Here is an 18,452-nt window from a genome sequence, read left to right on the forward strand (position 1 = left end):
TTGTAGTCCAAGCTCTTAGTTATTATCCTTCATTAAAAGAACTTCAGAATACCCCTCAGAGAATATATTTATACCCCCCTTCAATAACTCTCTCTGCATACTGCCATTTTCTGTAAAATATTTTCCTAAAAAGTGTGACAATTTGTGGTAGTCTATTCTTTTTCTCCCCCAAGGTAGTACATTTCTAGCCCATGACTCTTTTTTTTTGTTTTGTTTTTTGTTTTTTTGAGACGGAGTCTCTCTCTGTCACCCAGGCTGGAGTGCAGTGGTGCATCTCGGCTCACTGCAAACTCCGCCTCCTGGGTTCACGTCATTCTCCTGCCTCAGCCTCCCGAGTAGCTGGGACTACAGGCGCCCGCCACCACGCCTGGCTAATTTTTTTGTATTTTAGAAGAGACAGGGTTTCACCGTGTTAGCCAGGATCTTCTCAAGCTCCTGACCTTGTGATCTGCCTGTCTCGGCCTCCCAAAGTGCTGGGATTATAGGCATGAGCCACCGCGCCTGGCCTAGCCCATGACTCTTGTGACTTGCTCAGAGAGTGTGCACACCGAGCCAGTGACAGGCAGGCAGGTCCCCTCTGAGAGTACTTGTGCACTTCCCTGTAAGGGTTTCCAGCCACAAGTGCTAAGACTGGGCATTTCTGAGTTGTGTGTGTGCTCTACTATGGCCTTCTTTCTGCCATTTATTCTGTGTTCTAGCATGTAATTTTTTTTTAAGATGGGTTCTTGCTACGTCACCCAGACTGGAATGCAGTGGCCATACACAGGTATGATCATGATAGCATATTACAGCCTCAGACTCCTGGGCTCAAGCTGTGTTCCCATCTCAGCCTCCCAAGTAGCTGGGACTAGTGGTACGAGCATGTGCTACCATGCCCAGCTAGTAAGTAGTTTTGACCCGTGAAGGCAGACAAAGAGATGTGACTTGTAGAGTTGAATTTGTGGCAAAGAAACAGTATCACACTGGATGTCAAAACACAAGTTTTATGGAACTAAGGTGACTTCAAGAAGTGGTCTGAAAGCCAGGCATGGTGGCTCATGCCTGTAATCCCAGCATTTTGGGAGGCCAAGGCAGATGGATTGCTCGAGCCCAGGAGTTCGAGATCAGCTTGGGCAACATTACAAAACCCTGTCTCTGCAAAAAATACAAAAATTAGTTGAGTGTGGTGGTGTGCACCTGTAATCTCAGCTACTCAGGTGGTTGAGGCAGGAAGATCACTTGAATCTGGCTCCAAGTGAGCTGTGTTTGAGCCACTGTACTCCACCCTGGATGACAGAGCAAGACCCTGTCTCAAAAAAAGTGGTCTGAGAAAAAGAAATAACTGTAGATGTCAGCAGGCAATTAGGGTTAATTAAGTTTTTAGTACTGTGAAAGGCTTTGTAAACAATGGGGTAACCTGGCAAGTTGGACTATCCAAAGTTTAAACCATTTATGCCTACTGTTCCATTACTGGAACGCTAAGCTTGTGGGAGTTATTTATATCATAGTGCTAAAGGTCATCACCAAGGTCTGAGTTTTCACACAAAAAAATTTGCAACCTCCAGCATAAATGGGTTAAAGAACAGGGGGAAGAAACAATGGCTTAAAGGCGTGTTTTAACTTCACAGGATTTTAAGAGGAAGCAAATTTCCTGTGGATGATGCCTAACAAATTTACACGCGGACTCTGCTTTAGTGACCTTTCTCATTCTTCCATCCATGCCTGTTAAAAAAGGCAGCTGCAGCCTGATTGGCTCATGTGCACACTAGGACTTGTCAGAAATAGCTGACCTCTGGGGCAGGTGGTAGGCACTGAATCACTGAATTTCCTTCTCCTGTGAAAATGACAGTATTCCTGGAGGCAGAAATGTTATTGCTGTGTTAAAAAGTTGAATTTTCTCATTAGTGAATTGGAGGTGCCATGATCTGATACCATAGTAATTCATTTAGCAGACACTAAATAGCTGTGACGTGAAGCAGTGGTGCCAGGGATTTAGGGAATGCAGAACAGAGTAAGTTCCCTGGCCTAGAGAAGCTTATAGTACCAGGATAGGAAATGATACAGAACTTGTGTTTAAGTGTTGTCAAAAAAGTGTAAAGCGTCTACTACGGAAGGTGTTTTAACGGGGGTGGGGGAATGGGCTAACATTTGTAGAGTTTTGTTTTGAGAAAGGATTTTTTGTAGGAGTAAAGGGCAGTGAGTTAGTGATTTGTGAATACTTATATATTGTATTATTAGTGTAAGAATTTCTAATAAGCTAAAAATTTCAGGTCTTAATAGAGGAAACATCTAGTGTAAAATAAGAAAGTAACCCTGAAATTTTCTTTTGAATTCCCTTCCCTGTTGGGCATGGTGGGTCACGCCTATAATCCTAGCGCTTTGGGAGGCCAAGGCGGGAGGATCCCTTGAGACCAGGAGTTTGAGACCAGCCTGGGCAACCTAGCGAGACCCCATCTCTACAAAAAATTGAAAAATTAGCCAGGTGCGGTGGCACGATTTTGTAGTCTTAGCTACTTGGGAGGCTGAACCCAGGAGGTCGAGGCTGCAGTAAGCCGTGATTGCACCATTGTACTCCAGCCTCTCCAGGGACAGAGCAAGACCCTGTCTCTAAAGGAAGAAAAAAATCCCTTCTCAAACCTTTATCTTTAGCGCTGCCTCCTTCTTAAGCTGTTATTTAATTTTGGCGAGGTTCTTGCCAACTCTTCCTTTTTGAGAGTAGTAGAAGCGGCTAAGAACCAACCACACAGATCTCTGGGCTGTTATATGCAGGACTGTAGGCAGCCCCACAGGGACCCACCTGTAACTGCAATGAGCAGCTGTGGGGGCACAGCGAGGGAGGGTAAACTCTGTTAACTTGTGGCCATGAACATGCAGCTTGGCAGGAATTCCAGCATATCCTTAAAGGGCCTCAGCCTTTTTACTTTGTGTTCTCTGTTGAGTTCCTCTATTTGCTCTTTAATTGCTAAGGAAGACTTACTATCTTCACTGAGTGGCTATGTGTGAGTCGTTTGCTGTCTTGACTTACGGTTTTGTGTGTTTTTAGAATCTTTCCTTTCTAATACAATAAAATATTTTTATTATTTTAAAAATTAAACTGATTTTGGTAGAATGCTAGGAAAGGGACCAAAAATTTAGTTCATGTTAACTTACTGGAGAATTTTGGTGGGATAGCAGGTTTTGAAGAGATGAAGTGCCTTTTTATTACAGCTTATGACTTTACTGTTGATACTTGTAAGCTGTTACTTAAGACATAAGCATTACTGTGGCAGTTTGCATTTTCATGTAGTGATGTTTATGGTGTTAATATTTTTTCAGATAATTAATTTTGCTTTTAATAACTTAAAACTGCACTTTCTGTAAAGTGATCAGTTGCATTTGGGGGTAGAACTTTTTCTAAAGCAATGTGCTTACATCACTTACCCATCCATTTGGACGTAATATTAGCTCTTCAAAACACAGCCCAACACTGAGAGCAAGCAAAATCAGTTTTCAAGTGCTGACAATAATTGTTATAAAGCTCCCGCACCAAAGCTGATATATGGTTCTTAACTGTTTTCCAGCCTTCTGTGTAGATCAGACACCATCAGCTGGGAGCAAGATAAGTAGAGATTGTTAGGGCTGCATAGTGGAGGCAGCAGTTAGCAAAGTCCAGCATCACACCTGGGCTGGGTATAGGTGCTCTTTAGAGAGGCTAGAGTTACCAAGGCAAAGATGAAGTATATTTAGGAGTCTCTGTTTTAAGAAGATAGGGGAGTAAAAATATATTCTAGAAATATTTCCATCACAGTGTTGAATTTCTTTTTCTTTTTTTTTTTTTTTTTTAAGACAGGGTTCACTCTGTCACCCAGGCTGGAGTGCAGTGGCGCAATCATGGCTCACTGAATCATCTACCTCCTGGGCCCAAGTGACCTTTCACCTCAGCTTCCCAAGTAGCTGGGACCATAAGCGTGTGCCACCATGCCTGGCTAATTTTTAAATTTTTAAAATTTTTTGTAGAGACAAAGTCTCCTAACATTGCCCAGGCTGGTCTCAAATTCCTGAATTAAAGTGATCCCTCCACCTCAGCCTCCCAGAGTGTTAGGCTACAGGTGTGAGCCACTGCACCCAGCCTGAAATATGTTTTGATGCTTGAAGAATTACCAGGCTTCATTTATATCCGGGCTTTATTATCTTAGTCCAAAAACGAAGGGAATGGGTCTCTCAGATTTTTTCTAGTTCTAAATTTCTTTCTTCATTGGCTGTCTAGAAAATTTACATTTTGATAATTATACTCTTGGAAATACAGTTAAGAAGGTCATATTTTTTCTGTAACTTGACCAGTTTAATAAAAACTGGATTTATAGGTACTTATATATTTCTGTACTGTTTCTATAATACTTATATAAAAATATTAAAAATTTTATAACTCTGGCATGTTATAAATTATTTTCCCCTATAATAACTATTGGAGAATGTTAATTTGCAATTATTTATTTTTGGCTAAAGTCATTATATACTTTATATTCTTATATATAATGGCTAAAGCCTTTATATTCTTATATTTGGTTAAATATCAAAACATAAACAATATAATGGCTTTAGACAAAGATAATTAAATAATTCTATAATATTCGTTATATTCTTATACCTGGTAGGAGTCCCTTCGAAGTTTCTGTTGTATGATTTCCAGCGAGATTGTTGGACCGGCCCCTGACTTTTTAAGGCCCAGATGGGAGTTCAAAATATATTCAGAATTGGCTTAGCATCCTCTAAGTACTGCTAGCACATTGGTCCCAGTGATCATTCAGTTTGACTTGGATTATTTCGGGAGCCTCTTAGCTGTCTTCCCTGTTACTTCTCCCTTTGCCCCTTGCAGTCTGTTGTTGACACACAACGACCCTGTTAACAAGTAAGTCAGATGATGTTACTTTGCTCAGAATTTACTGCAGTGGCTAAAGCCTTTATCATAGCCAACAAGGCTCTCATGGCCGGCCCTCCCCATCTCTCAGATATCCTCCCCGTTGCCTGTTCTTTCCACATAGGAACATGCCAAGGAGACTTCCTCCTTTAGGACTCTTGCACATATCTTCCCTCGCCTGGAATGCTCTTCCTACAGTTACGTGAGTAACTAGCTCCCTTACCTCTTTGGGGTTTTTTCCCCTAAAATCATCTCAGTGACCTGTGTATCTAAAATTTCATAGAACAGGCTGTAACCACCTACCTCCAGACTTGGAAGCAAGCACACCACCCAACTGCGACACGCAGACAGTTGATATACCTAAAATTTCAACCCTTCTCCAACATTTCATATCCCTGCCCCTGATTAATTTTTTTTCTCCTTAGCACTTGTGTTACACACTATGTGTTTTATTTATTTGTCCTGAGTATTGCCTCTCCTTCACTAGAATGTAAGCTCCTTGAGGACAAGGATTTTTGTCTGTGTTGTTTCCTACTATATCTCCAGTACCTAGAACAGCATCTGGTCCATAGTAGTTGCTCACTAAAAATTTGTTGAATGAATGGCTGAATGAATATTTCATAGCATAGCTCCCCACCCTGGCCCATGAGTTATATAAATTTTGAATTTGGAGGGCTATTAGCGAGTGTCTAGTCAGGAAACCACCCCAGGTGTTTCATTCAAGAGGGATGTAATTCTAGGAATTGTTTATGAAAAGGAAGGGCTGTAGGAACAAAAGGGAGAAAGTGCCCACAAACCAGAGCCCACAAACCCGTATTTCTAACTGATGCTGCTGGAGTTCGCTGCAGCCAAGCAGGAACCTGTACTCCTGCCAGTGCTGCTGCCAGAGCCTAATGGGAGCACAGCTGACGGGGGGTTTGGAAATGTAGATTTCAGGCCTGATGATGCAGGGAGAGTCTGGAAGGGTAGATGTGGGACTAAAGTATCAGCATACACTATCCAGCACAGATGGTATTTATTTAATTCATGTATGGAGATAAATTTAGATGTAGAACAAATTAAACTGAGTAGTTTGGGTTGTGCCACCAAATAATAACACAGAGTGAGATCTTAGACCATGACTGAAATACAAGAAAGCTAAGAATTAAATCCCAGTTTAGCCTAGTCATATCCATGTGTTGAACCACAAAACTGAACTCAGCCTCTAGAAATGGAACAAGACAGGAAACATATCTTCACTGTGGCCCTGATCTCTTAGTGTGATTAAGTGCTCATTTCCTTGAGTTCAGTAAATCTGTGTTTAGGCCTAACCATGTCCCAGATTAGATCTCTGTCACGTAAAGGATCGCATTGACCTCTCCTGATCTGATTAGAGTCATCTGTTACTCAGGACTCTGCTGTCATTTAAAGGTCGGGTTGTTCCTCTTTTTTTCCTCTTCTCACTTTATGAACAAGGACACCAAAATCTAAACATACTTGGTTGGTAACTACATGATTTATGATATGAAGTTATTAATAAGATATTTATTAGGGATGACTTAAATTTTTTATTGTGGCAAAATAAAATGTAGCATCTTAACCATTTTTAAATATATAGTTTAGTGGTATTAAATGCATTCGTAAAGCTTACCATCTTAACTACTTCTAAGTGTACAGTTCGGTGGTATGACTATGTTCATAGTGTTGTGCAACCATTACCACAGTCCGTCTCCATCACTCTTTTCATCTTGTAAAACTTAAACTCCATACCCATTAAATAGTAACTTCCCATTTCCCACTCCACCCCGCTCCAGGTAACCAGCATTCTGTTTTTCAGTTCTATGAAATTGACTACTTTAGGTACCTTATAGAAGTGGAGTCATGTATTTGTCTTTTTGTGACTGACTGGCTTATTTCACTTAGCATAGTATCATCCAGGTTCATCCACATTGTAACACGTGTCAGAATCGCCTTCATTTTAAAGACTGAATAATATTCCACTGTATGTCTATAGTGTATTTTGCTTCTTCATTCTGGTTTATTTATTTGTTTGTTTGTTTTTTATAGAAACAGGGTCTTATGTTTGCTTTTTTTTTTTTTTTTTTTGAGACAGCACCTCACCCTGTCGCCTAGGCTGGAGTGCAGTGGTGTGATCATGGCTGACTGCAGCATCTACCTCCTGGGCCCAAGCAGTTCTCCTGCCTCAGCCTCCCGAGTAGCTGGGACTACAGGCTCATGCCACCATGTTCAGCTAATTTTGTGTTTTTACTAGAGATGGTGTTTCACCATGTTGCCCAGTTTGGTCTCCAACTCCTGGGCTCAAGTGATCTGCCTATCTTGGCCTCCCAAAGCACTGGGATTACAGGTGTGAGCCACTGCACCCAGTCCAGCTAGGCTGTTTCTACAGTAGAAAACAAACACCTGCTAGAGTAGCTTAGATTCTTCTGTTCTTTGTTTCACCTAGTAAGTGAGGCCTTAATTTTCACCTCTTAACCACTTTTTATTTAATGCCATAGACGAATCCTAGAGAGTGGTGAGGAATCTTTGAGAGAAGAAACTTTATTGGGTGGGGTTGCTGGCCTCTGCTGTTTTTGCATTTAGTCTTCTATGAATCCCTTCCTGAATTTGAAGTGCTACTTTAGAAGAAATATAACCTCATCAGAATTCTAGGGGAAAATGGTTGGTTTGAATCTAAGCAAAAATAATGTATTAATATTTTCCCCTTCTGCGTGCTTTTTCTCTTTTCCCCTTGTAAGTGATTTTATTTCTCCCTGCGGTTGCTCTTTTTGAGCTGTGGTTATTGGAAACTCCCATAGAAAGGGGCCGAGCTGGTGGTGCTGGGGCTGGAAGGCTGTGACACAGAGCAGGTGAAAGGGGAGTCCTGCTTCCTTATGTCTTGTGATTCTCCCAAAAAGGCCCTGATGAAGGCCTTAGGTCATAAGACTTATGGAGACACTGTTAGCAACCATCAACTGATTTAAATGAAATCTCCAAATGGCAACAGAGTGCACTTGAGCCAGGAGTATGTCTGTGACCCACGGATACTTGCTGTCTTTTGACTTCATAGAGGCGTTTACTTTTATTTATTTAACTGTTTATTATGGAAAAATTTAAACATAACACAGAAGTAGAGATAATATAATATACCCTCAATTTACACATCACCCAGCTTTAACATTTTGCTTTCCTAGAGACATTTTCTAATGAGGGTAGGCATAAAGCGTTTGAGTTTTATATCACCTTTTCCTCTCCTTGACATTAGGTTTTAAGCAAAATTGTCTCCAGATTTACTTCAGCAAATTTAGGTACACACTAGTTACTCCCAAGACTAGTTATAGAGAAGTGATAACTGAATTTGATCTTTCGTTAGTAATGTACTGAGTGTAAAAAAGATTGTTGTTAGACATGTCCTTTACGAGTAGATTAAGTTTATTATATATTACTGTTAGGCTCAATGTAGCCAATAGGGGACCTCTACTTTCTTTCTTTTTTCTTTTTTTGAGACAGAGTCTCACTCTTGTTGCCCAGGCTGGAGTGCAGTGGCGCGATCTTAGCTCACTGCAACCTCTGCTTCCTGGGTTCAAGCGATTCTCCTGCCTCGGCCTCTCATGTAGCTAGGATTACAGGGACGCACCACCATGCCCCGCTAATTTTTTGTATTTTTATTAGAGACAGGGTTTCTCCATGTTGGCCAGGCTGGTCTCAACCTCCTGACCTCAGGTGATCCGCCCACCTAAGCCTCCCAAAGTGCTGGGATGACAGGCGTGAACCACCGTGCCCGACCTCTACTTTTACTTAGTATGGAAAAACCTGTATTACAAAACTCTGGGTGGAAGCCTGGGTATAGATTGGAAATGTGTTCTCTGTTCTTGGTTTCCCCTTCTCCCTCCTTCTTCCATCCTCGACTTGTTTTTCTGCCATTCATTCTACAAACATGTATTGGCTTTAATATACTACCCAAAAAAGACAAAAGCTTGTATTGCATTAATAAACCAGTAAGGAAATAAGTAAAATCTAGTAATTGTGATAAATGCTAGCAGGAAATCTGACTGATATATTAGAAAATAAGATGGGGATGTGTTCAATAGAGTGAAAAATCTCTTTTTTCCTTTTTCTTTTTTTTGTTTTTTCTTTGTTTGTTTTGAGATGGAGTCTCATTCTGTCACCCAGGCGGGAGTGCAGTGGCGCGATCTTGGCTCACTGCAACCTCCGCCTCCCAGGTTCAAGCGATTCTCCTGTCTCAGTCTCCTGAGTAGCTGGGATTACAGGCATGCACCACCACGCCTGGCCAATTTTTGTGTTTTTAGTAGAGACGGGGTTTCACCGTGTTGGCCAGACTGGTCTTGAACTCCTGACCTTAGGTGATCCGCCTGCCTCGGCCTCCCAAAATGCTGGGATTACATCACGCCCGGCCTCCTTTTTTTTCTTGGTACTCACTGGCCACGGCAAGAAAAAAAAAATCTTTATGTACTGGTTTTAGACTAAGCTGTGGAAGGCAAGAAGCAGTCATGTGTAGAGAAGGCTGGGTGAGGGGTAGAGTACCTGCAGAGGCCCTGAGATTGGAGTCTGTGGTGAACTAGGAACCAACAGTGGGAGTATGAATGGAAAGAAGCCGAAGTGGTAAGTGGGGACACCAGATCTTGCAGGGCCTCGTATATCCTAGTAAGGAGTTTTGATTTTACTATTTAGGCAGTTACTGAAAGGTTTTAAGTAGGTTTGTGTCATGATTTGCTTTGTGTTTTAAAAAATGCCTGTATGCTCTATGGAGAATGGACTTGCAAATGCGGAAAGGAAGACAGTTTGGAGGTCCCTGCAATAGTCTAGGTGGCATGGACTAGGATGATGACAGTGAAAAATAGAAGTGTTTGATTTCAAAATTTATGGTGGCTAGACTCAGTAGGACTTGCTCATGGACAGGGTGAGGATGAGGAAGCCATCAACAGTGGTTTCTAAGTTTTTGACTAGGTTGGTCCTGTAATATTGAGATGGGGAAACCTGGGGAGAGTTGGACTGAGAAGGAAAAAGTTTTGGTTGCCCATGTAACATTAAAATGGAAATTCCAAATGAGTAATTGGATATGTGAATCTGGAGCTCAGTGAGTGAGTCCTAATCATTGATTTCACACATACACCCCCCCCCCAACACACACACCAGTGACTGAGTCCTCCTAATCATTGATTTCACACACACACGTGCACGTGTGTGTGCTTTTTTTTGTTTGTTTTTTGAGACAAGGTCTTTCTCTGTTGCCCAGGCTGGAATGCAGTGATACAATCATAGCTCACTGCAGCCCTCTTGACCTCCTGGACTCACATGATCCTCCCACCTCAGCCTCCCCAGTAGCTGGGGCTGCAGATATAGGCCACCACATCCAGTTAATTAAAAAAAATTTTTTTTGTAGAAACGAAGTCTCACTATGTTGTCCAGGCTGGTCTCAAGCTCCTGGGCTCAAGCAATCCTTCCACCTCAGCCTCCGAAAGTGCTGGGATTACAGGTATGAGTATTGATAATATTTATAGCCATGAGTTTGCATGACATCACCTAGGAAGAGAAGTCCAGTGTGGATGGGAAAAAAAGAAGAGAACACAGTACCAAACCCCAAGGAATTCCAAGCTTTAGAGCTTGTGATTCTGGAGGAGGCAGCAAAGGAGACAGGATTGGCTAAAGAGGAAGAAGGAAAACCAGGAGAGTAGTGTCACAGTACCTGAGAGAAGAAAATCCTCTGAGAAGTGGCAGTTTACTGTGTAGAATGGAGGGGATGTGGTAAGATAAGAGAGCAAACCATTGGATTTAGCAATTGGAGGGTCATTGGTGATCTGGACAAGAGCAGTACCAGTGAGTCAGGTGAGGCTGTAGCCAGACTGGGGAGGAAATGAGGAAATGCCATATGAAGGCAAGCCTCTGAGATGAGACAGCTTGCTGTGAGGAGGAAGCAGAGAAATGGAGAAGTGCTTGGAGGGCACAAAGGGGTTTTCTTTTACTATTGAGATAGCAACTTGAGAGCCTGTTTGTGTGCTGATCCTATGGGACTGTTATGGTAGATGGGGGTGTAGAACATGGGGTCTAACTGAAGGTTCTAGGTTACAGAGTAAATATGGGAACAGGGTGGTGTCTAGAGCTTCAGGGAAAGGATTTTCCTTTCTCTGAAGGATGAAAACAGATCCAGGCAGGTGGTGGAAAAATAAAGGAAGTTCTTGGCCTTCATATTGTACTGCAGAACTAACTTTTTTTCTTGCCTGCTTCTTGCATTCTTCAATTTTCTTTTTCTTTTTCTTTTTCTTTTTGTTTTTGAGACGGAGTCTCACTCTGTTGCCCAGGCTGGAGTGCAGTGGTGCGATCTCGGCTCACTGCAACCTCCACCTCCCCTGGTTCAAGCGATTCTCCTGCCTCAGCCTCCCAAGTAGCTGGGACTACAAGCCCGTGCCACCATGCCCAGGTAATTTTTGTATTTTTAGTAAAGTCAGGGGTTCACTGTGTTAGCCAGGATGGTCTCGATCTCCTGACCTCGTTATCCACCCGCCTCGGCTTCTCAAAGTGCTAGGATTACAGGCGTGAGCCACCGCGCCCAGCCTATTCTTCAATTTTCTAAGTATGCATAGACTTCCAGTTGGTATTAAAGAAATGAAAAAGCAGTTTATTGTTTATTATTACTTGCCACACACTGAAAAGCATGTTTTTTAAATAGAGAAGGAAAAGAGTTTAGAAACAGCACAAGGTGTATATAGATGTTTACAAGAAGTCATGCTCATTTTGTTACGGTAATTATATTGCTTTTTTGAAGAGTAAAGGTATAAGTTGCAGGAGAAGGGAAGAGGCATGGGATGCTTTATTTCACGGAGTTGTTTCATATGAGTACTGGTATTTCTCCAAGTTGCTCTTTAAGTTCCTTCTTGCTCCATGAGAGTGCTTCATGTTGCAGTCCTGTCACTCTGCTGTTGGAGGAAGGTTTCCTTTATTAACTGTGTAAGACAACGTAGAATAGACATGGGAGACTACACTTCTGATCTGATTAGCCTATAAACCCCTAAGAGGGTAGGGATTTTGTTTTGCTCACTATTTCATCCCTGGATCCTGGAACAGTACCTAGCAGGTAGTAGGAACTCAAGAAATACCTGTTGAGTGAATTAATAAAAGAACTGCCAAAAAAAATAAGTGTCACTGTACTAGTGGACCTGGAGAGTAAAGTGACTGCAACATCCTCAAAATGAAAATATTTCCTCTTTTATCCAGAGATCACATTCTTACCTAAAGTAGTATGGTGTGCAGAAATATTATGGGCACTAGATTAGACAGGCATGGATCCCATCTGTATCTTCTAACAGCTTGGGTATGTTTCTTAACCTTAGTTTCATTTTCTTTAGGATGGGACTAGTAATAATGTACTTTGCAGAATTACTGTATATTTGTATACTGTATATAAAGTACTCAGCATAGTAGCATAGTAGATCCTCAACAAAAGGAGGATCTCATTCGTTCCTATTTTTCTTAGTGGTTATATAAGTCTAGACACTGGAGACAAATCTAGTTAACAATAATCAGTTTTACAGATGGGAAAAATAAGGAAATTGGATCTTTCCAATATGAATCAAAATAGAAATTTCCAATGTGAAAGGCAAAACTATAAGAGAAGATCTTTGTGGCTTCAGAATGGGGAAGAATTTCTTAAAACAAGAGGCAAAAAGCACTAACTGTAAAGGACAGGGTTGATAAATATGACTACATTAAAATTAAAAGCATTATCAACAGACAACATAAAGAGAGTGAGAAAATGAGACACAGAATGGGAGAATACATCATCGTATAGAACTGTCAGGATATGAGAGGAATTCCTTCAAATCAATAAATAAGGAAGACAGCCCAGTAGGAAGATGACTTGAGAAGGCACTTCTCAAAAGAGGGAATCCAGTGGTCAGTAAACATAAGAAAAGGCATTGTCTCACTTTAATTGGGGGATGCAAATTAAAACACAGGGATCTGTCATTACACACTCACTAGATTTGCAGGAATTTTAAAACCCACTGTCACTGAGTACGTAGAGCCACTGGAGCTGTTATTCACGCTTGTGGTATGTGTGTTGATACAACCACATTGGGAAGGTTGGACATTGATTGTATACTTTGAAAGTTGGATATATGTTCACCCTGACCTCAGCTAGATTGACATGTCTTTGGCTTGAGGCAATCTCTGGAGGTTTGCACCGTGATCCATGATCAAGGCTGTGATGGTAAGTGTTATTAGAGCTCAGAGGGTGTAGTAGTGTCTGGTGTGCAGAGCTGGACCAAGCAAATTCCTCCTGCTTTGGAGTTAGAGGTGTAAGCTTAAAGTTCTGTTTTTTGTTTTTTTTTTTTTTACTTTGTCCTTTAATTTATTAATGATTATTTTCTAAATGTTAGAAATTCCTAACTTTAGTTTCTTTTACTGCTAAAAGTAGGGTGCTAGAAAGACAGTATTCTAAATCAAAGAAAAACCATAGTATATTGTTCTTGATGAAATAAGTCTTCCCTACTGCATACCTTGCTGTGTGAAGAAGAAAAATGAGAAGCAAACAACTGTAAGCTTTTTCTTATTTTAAAAATAGTTTTATTTAAAAAATAAGAGGAAAATCACCTACTTAAAGTGTACAATCTGTTGGTTTTCAGTATATTTACAGGGTAGTGTAACCATCATGATAATCTAATTTTAGAACGTTTTCATTATTCCAGAACAGAAACCTTGTACCCATTAGCAGTTATGCCCTTTCCCTGCTTTTTCAGCCTAAAGGAACCACTAATTTACTTTCTGTCTCTCTAGATTTGCCTATGGTGGACATTTTGTGTAAATGATATATAATATGTGGTCTTTTGGACCTGGAGTTAATTTAGCATAAAGTTTTTGAAGTTCATCCATATTGTGTGTGTATCAGTATTTCATTTGTTTTTATTACCAGATAATAGTCTACTATATGGCTATGTCACATCTTACTTATCTGCTCATCAGTTGATGAACATTTGGGTTGTTTGTACATTTTGTCTGTTGTCAGTAATGCTGCTGTGAACATTGCTATACAAGTTTTTGTGTGAACATTTGTTTTCATTTCTCTTGGGTATATACCTAGGAGTGGAATTGCTGGGTCTGTGGTAACTCTTATGTTTAACTTTTTGAAGAACTGCCAAACTTTTCAAATTGCCTATACCATTTTACCTTCTGGTTTCTCCACATCCTTGACAGCACTTGTTATTCTCTATTTTTTTTTATGATAACCATTCTTGTAGCTTTAATTGGGGTATTGCAAATTAAAATACAGTGTTTTTTTTGTTTTTTTTTTTTTCTTGGGACAGGGTCTCTCTCACCTGTCACCCAGGCTGGAGTGCAGTGGCATGATCTTGGCTCACTGCAACCTCTGCCTCCTGGGTTCAAATGATCCTTCCACTCAGCCTCCTCAGTAGCTGTGACTACAGGCGTACACCACCATGCCCAGCTAAGTTTTGTAGAGACGGGGTTTCACCATGTTGCCCAGGCTGGCCTCCCACTCCTGGGCTCAAGCGATCTGCTGTGCCAGCCTCCCAAAGTGCTGGGATTACAGGCGTGAGCCACTGCTCCTGGTCCTATTACTTTTTATATAACTCAAACATGATTCTGGCTTTTGAAATGACATTTGTTGAGGGAGGTTGCTTTATGCTTTCATTTTGGGGGTCCTCCAGATTCATAATTTCTCTCTGCTGTATTAGCATTTATGCTGGCTGTGTCTTTATTCATTCACTCACTGCATCACACACTGAGGGCCTGTCCTTTAGAGTCTAGTCCCAAGAGAGCCTAGGACTCAACCCTGTAAGGGACTGTGACACCTGATTTTGTGTTGCGAAAATAAAGAATATTGTAAAAATAGTTGTACAGTTTATAAGGTAGACTAGATGTACTGTTGGTCTCCAGAGCTCTTTATGAAGATCTGTTTTCAGTAAAAGCTCTCAGATAGGTTTCTTGTTGTCAGTTGATTCATTGGGTGGTGGTTCTAAAAACTGTTTGTTTTTTTTTTAAATACAGGGTCTCTCACTCTGTCACCCAGGCTGGAGTGCAGTGGTGTGATCACGGCTCACTGCAAACTTGACCTCCTGAGCTCAAGCGATTCTCCTGCCTCATCCTCCCAAAGTGCTGGCATTACAGGCATGAGTCACTGCGCCTGACCTAAAAACTTTCTAAGAAGTGATCTCAATTCTTTCTTGAATTGAGGCTTTAGGACATTCAGTGAAATGCCTAAGAAGAAATGATAGAAGATGAGGAAATCCATTTTGGAAAAAGTCTTACGTGTAAATATTTTATTTTTGAATGGCAGGCAGCCCGGTGTGTTGGCAAAATAACTTAGGTTATGGATTTGGCTGTCATTTACTAGTTGTGTGATATCGGACGAGTTAAATAAGTTCTTTGAGTCTCTTATTTCCTGACCTTTAAAATGGGAATATTTCAAATGGTGGTGGGATGGAAGAGGTATCATATCACATGGTGCCTAGTGCGGTAAGCACTAAGTGTCAGCTCTCTTCCTCCCTGACTGCGAGGCAGTTTATTTAAATAAAATGATTCTTGGCCGGGAGCAGTGGCTCACGCCTGTAATCCCAGCACTTTGGGAGGCTGAGATGGGTGGATCACCTGGGATCAGGAGATCGAGACCAGCCTGACCAACATGGTGAAACCCCATCTCTACTAAAAATACAAAAATTAGCTGGGTGTGGTGGTGGGTGCCTGTAATCCCAGCTACTTGGGAGGCTGAGACAGGAGAATCACTTGAACCCAGGAGGCGGAGGTTGCAGTGAACCGAGATTGCGCCATTGCACTCCAGCCTGGGTGACAGAGCGAGACTCCGTCTCAAAAAAAAAAAAAAAGATTCTTTATAAATAAACTGTGTTCCTTCTTGAAGTAATTAAATTTACTATTAATGGATTATTATTTAATAGTAACAAAATGGTGAGAGCATTTTGGCAAGAGCAAATATAGTAATCATTTCCTAGAATGTGAAAAAAGTTGATTCCAGCTAGCAGTGGATAGAAAAGTGAATTTAGCAGAAAACTCACTTCTGGTCTGTTTTGAACAACTTAGCCATACAGTACCACTAAGAGTTATACTCAAGATGTAATATTCTTTTGCCAATTCTAAGTTTACCTGTTCCCTGTTGTCCACCTAGAAGTTTACTCTTTAGGTGAAAGATTGAAGAATGATTACCCTTACCATTTTGAGTAGAAACTAGTGCATAAATTGTAACAGCAAGTTTCATGAATGAATTGTACTATCTCAACTTAGGGCCCATCACTGGAAATATTGATGAAAATACTTTCCATTGAAGCAGCAAGAGTTTTTGCCAACATTATAATCAAATCCAGTAGCTCCACAATTCCTAAAGCAGATTTTCAGATGATTGTGATTGGTCTTTTAGATGTTTTATTTTTCAAAATATGGTTTACGGTTTGGGAAAGGTAGTACAAAATATTTATAATTATTTATGGCATTTTTTGTATTTTTGTTATTAGTCTCTTTAGCATTGAGTTTTGAGAGATGTTAGCTTTTCAACTATAAAGCAGGTGAAATATGCTCCAATCATTATATGTTAATTTGTTATTTTTATAGCTGAACTAGATTTGCTGGTGATGGAAATTTAGCCTGCAAAAACTAAAGTGTGTCTTCCATTTTCCCATAATTGCAGTACCTTGAATCATATGATATGTAGGCCCTAACCTTTGACTTTTGGGTTTGTTGGTCAGTGTTTTCCTATTACTAAAATAAGCAAAGGATTAAGAGCACTCACTGCAAGGCACTTCTGTCCTTTTTAGCAGCCATTGAATCTTGTCCATTTGCTGCCCAGTGACTTAAATGCCTACTTCTTATTCACTGCCTTCAGCTTGTATCTGTCCTTCTCTTCTCAGCCACCCACATCGTAGCCTCGGCTTCCACCACACAACTGGAAATCTCTCCCAGAGGGTGCCAGTGACCTTTGTAGTGGCAAGGCCAGTGTCCTTTCTTTTCTCAGCCTTTATTCTCTTGAATTTCCTTTCATGTTTGGCTTTGTCATTGGTACACTCCTCTTTGTGAGAGGAAACTTTCTAGGTTTCCTACCTCTCAATTTTTTCTGTATTTAATTTATACAAAGTGGCTCATGTAGTGGCTGGCACATAGATACTTAAAAAGTGTTAGTTCCTTTCTCTCTTTTTTTGTGGTCTCTCCTTCATTCTCTGTTCATTTCTCCGTGAGATTTTCTGATTCATAGTTACCTTCACCATGCCAGTTGACTTGTAAACCTACAATCCAACCTTTCTTATACTTTGTCATCTGACAACAGCCTGGTTTGTAGCTGATTCCAGGACTTCTTCACCTGGGTGGCCACTCTTGTTACCCCAGAGTTCACTAGTCATGGTGAACACACCAGTCTTTTACACTTCCCTCACTCCCAAACCTCAGTTCTTTTTAACTACTATCCCAGTATTTTCAGTGGCACCAGTATTTCTTTTCCTTTTCACATGCTAGAATTTGGATTCATCTTTGATTTTTCTGTCATTTCCTACTTTGAAATGTTGCTTAGGCTCAATCCTTTGACACCATTCTGATGGCCGCTTCTCTGCTTTAAGCCCACAGCCTTTGATCTCTGGGCTAGTCCAACACCTTCCTGCTGGTCTGCCGCTGGTCCTAACTGCCCTTTAACTGAGTATATGTCACTTGGCAGCTATAAGATTTAGCACTCCTCAAGTCTTTCCTGTTTGGTGCTGTTTGTGTACTATAGAACTTTTATGTATTATATGTACTCTTCTGTGGGGCCTTGTTATCTATGCCAGCAGACTGATCCCTCCTGCCACCTTACACACGAGCATACTCTCCACCCTGCCCCTTGCCAACCTGGTGCCAGCCTGATGCCTGCCTTGGTACCCTTTGCGTGCTGCTTGGCCTGCCAGGAATGCCTTCCACCCTTTCCTCTACCTTTCCAAGATTCTGTCTGTCCTTGAAGATGAAATTTATGCCTTTCTTTTGGTAAAGCTGTTTGCAGCTATTTTGACCCACAGTTAACTCTCCCTTTTTTGGCAGCTAATTTTGAAAAGCCTTACATTTCAGAAATTTCCCTAGTGATTCTGTCTGTAACTGTAAAATCCTTTAGGGCAAGACTGAGCTTCCTATTGGGCTCCCCCATCATCCCCTGGGAAGTAACCAAGAACAAAGGAGGTGCTCGGTAGTAGACAGAGACAAGTTGCTAGCAGCCTGGTAAAGAAGCATGTTAAATATGCTGGTTTTTAACTGTGTTGGTAAATACTGAGTGGAAGACAGTTCCGAAGATACAGATACCAAGTAGATGTTTCTGAGCTTAGTGGTCTTTTTTATCTGGTGTCATTTTGTTGATATGGTATAACAAATATTGTGGAATTAAAATTCAATGGAGAAGCTTTGGGCAAATTACCTCATTTAAACATGTTTTATAAGTTAAGTTCTATATATACAGAGATGTTTGTCACTTTCTCAGTCAGCTACTGTAAAACAAGTACTAGGCTATAAATAACATCATTACAGAAAAGCACACTGTATTTTGGTTGTACAAATTAAGTGAATGTCATCTTACTTTGAAACATGGCTCCACAATTACCCCCTTGTG

At 40.9% G+C, this 18,452-nt stretch overlaps 1 protein-coding gene across 9 annotated transcripts in view; it reads left to right on the plus strand.

The window, feature by feature from the left end:
* SFMBT1 (Scm like with four mbt domains 1) overlaps nt 1–18,452 on the plus strand; it is a 147,740-nt gene that overhangs the window by 17,066 nt on the left and 112,222 nt on the right. For 2 of the 9 annotated variants that reach the window (XM_054552075.2, XM_054552074.2), the window contains one exon: nt 10,257–10,349. The exons of 6 other annotated variants lie outside the window; for them this stretch is intronic. The gene's annotated coding sequence lies outside the window, so the exon portion shown is untranslated. Of the gene's footprint in view, nt 1–10,256; nt 10,350–10,388; nt 11,292–18,452 lie in introns of those variants that run through there. One more of the 9 variants, XM_054552079.2, reaches the window with a different exon arrangement.

This window comes from Pongo abelii, chromosome 2, assembly GCF_028885655.2.
Source record: "Pongo abelii isolate AG06213 chromosome 2, NHGRI_mPonAbe1-v2.0_pri, whole genome shotgun sequence".
Lineage (NCBI taxonomy): Eukaryota > Metazoa > Chordata > Mammalia > Primates > Hominidae > Pongo > Pongo abelii.